Genomic DNA, 2,267 nt, shown 5'->3' with positions numbered 1-2,267 from the left:
TTTTATCTACAGCAATTTGTCCTTGTTTAGGTGGGATGTGTTGCCCTGAGTTATTCCCCAGAACATGGCTGCCCCTGGAGTGGGGATGGGCTGAGATGCCCGTTCTCTGCCAGGGCAGGGAAGGGAGGCGCACGTGTCCCCTATGGGGACTGCCCGGACCCCGGTTTCCCGATCCCAGTTGCTTCCTCCTAATTACCAACACAGTTGCCCCAGCTATCAGTAACATGCCCATCCCCTGCTGCTGCCCCCTTCCCTCACCCAGAGAGCCTTCCAGATCCCCCCTCCCTCTTCCTTGCCCTCTTAAATCAGCTCCTCAAAGGGCTCCCTTCTGCCCGTGTGAATGGTGGCAGAGGTGGGAACCATCACTTGGCCTGACATACACAATCCAAACAGCCCCCCCTTTTCTCAGATTCCTAAACATGAATATAAAATGTTTGCAAATGTTGCCCATTTCCTCTTTAGTCATTTATCAAATATTGATGTGAAACACACACAGATGTTTACCGCACATCAACAATTGATGTAAAATCCCTCAGATGTTCCACTTTCCTCTCTATAATTTGTCCTGGGCATATAGGGATACACTGTCCCCAGCAGGTTGTCCACCACCACGCTAAGCAGTGGAGTTGGGTTGAGTGACTGAAAGCAGCTCTACTTAGCAGGGCAAAGCAGAGTCACGTTCCTAGGAGCCTCTCACAACCTTCTGCATGCTCCGTCGGCTTCTGGCCTAGACAGTCGGCCACCCTATTGGAGAGAACGGGAGAAAAACATCTCCCATAGCAGGAACCGGGCAGGTGATGATTAACTACAATACACGTGATTTATGCAGTTCCCAACACTCAATAACTGGACTCAAAACTCCAGAGGAGATGGTTAAAACTGCTACCTTTGGGGGTAATGTTAGTTCTTTCTTGGTTTTTTTTCTGGGACACTTGGGCCATGTTTTCTGCCTGAATTCAAAGGCTAAAAATGGAGTTTTAAACACAAATAAACGAAAGGGGAGATTTTTGTACCATCACTGGGCTCCTAGATTGCCCTTTTCTGTACCTTTCCCAATTCCAATATATCTTCTTTGAGATGGGGCGACCACATCTGCATATATATTCAAGATGTAGGTGTGTGTAGCGAGGGGGGCATGGCCTCCCTCCCAGACAGATGGAGGGACAGCTGCAAATGCTGTGGGGGTCTGGGCAGGGGCAGGAGGAGGTATGGGGTACTGGTGCTGGAAGGGGGGTCTGGGTAGGAGGAGGTATGGGGTGCTGGCCCTGGGAGGGGGGCCAGGGGGGCATATGGCATGCTCTGGATTGCTATAGAGTACCATGAATTGATATAGAGGCAATTGGATCTTTTCTGTCTTCTTAGCTATCCCTTTCCTAAGGGGGTCAGCACCCTGTTATCTTCCTAGCAGCCTGACCTGACCTGTCTCCCCAGGTCCATTTCCCCAGGCTCCTGGAATCATCAGATTCTGTGCTGCATTTTTGTGAGCAAGACTGACTTTCTGTTACCAGAAACTCCCCTGAGCTGCTGAGGGCTCCCTCCTCCAGTTTACACTGTTGACTTTAGTAGTGAAGATAAGTCGTCATAGGGAGAGGAGCAGGCAGATGTGTCTTATGTCACCTGGTAGTGTGGCCGAGCGGTCTAAGGCGCTGCGTTCAGGTCGCAGTCTCCTCCTGGAGGCGTGGGTTCAAATCCCACCACTGCCATCTCTTTAGCCACTCTGAACTTCCCATGGATACAGAATGGAGCTTCAGTCCTTATTTCCAGGGCTTGTTACCCCTTGATCCTTTAACCCCAGACCCTCCTCATCAGTTATTTCCCTCTTGCTCTCTCCTCCACCCCTGCCCCCCCCCCCCATCTAGGCATCCCTCTATTTTAAAACTGACAGCCAGCACCCTAGTACAGGAGCGCCTTTCACATCACTAGCTAAGTCCAGCACAGGATATTATTATCCTCAGTGGGATACAGATAGCTGGGCTTGAAGGGGAGTTTGGCTTTTGGGGGGTAGGGGATTTTTCAGCGGAGGACAGAAAGGAAATTGTGAGAGATGGGGAGAAAAGGTCATTTCAGTCACTGCCACTACATATCTGGTATTTATTTTTTGCTGAAAAGGCCCTGCGCATTGCTGCTGTGGAGGGTTTAGGCCTGCATGTGCGCCCCCCCCCCCCCCCCCCCTCTTCTCCTCTTAAACAAAGCCCCAGCCTCTCTAAGCTCATCATCGGAAGCAAGCTCCCCCCCCCCCCCGCCACCTCTTCTCCTGGGCCCCTTTA

The 2,267-nt window shown here is 51.3% G+C and overlaps 1 non-coding gene across 1 annotated transcript; it reads left to right on the top strand.

Annotated features, from left to right (window-relative positions):
• Nucleotides 1-1,619: 1,619 nt before the first annotated feature.
• TRNAL-CAG (transfer RNA leucine (anticodon CAG)) lies at nucleotides 1,620-1,703 on the top strand. Its single transcript has one exon. It is a non-coding gene; the product is annotated as a tRNA-Leu (tRNA).
• Nucleotides 1,704-2,267: the final 564 nt, after the last annotated feature.

Source organism: Chelonoidis abingdonii, chromosome 11 (genome assembly GCF_003597395.2).
Source record: "Chelonoidis abingdonii isolate Lonesome George chromosome 11, CheloAbing_2.0, whole genome shotgun sequence".
Lineage (NCBI taxonomy): Eukaryota > Metazoa > Chordata > Testudines > Testudinidae > Chelonoidis > Chelonoidis abingdonii.
Note: the sequence above shows the minus strand (reverse complement) of the source record. Positions and strands in the feature narration are given on the sequence as shown.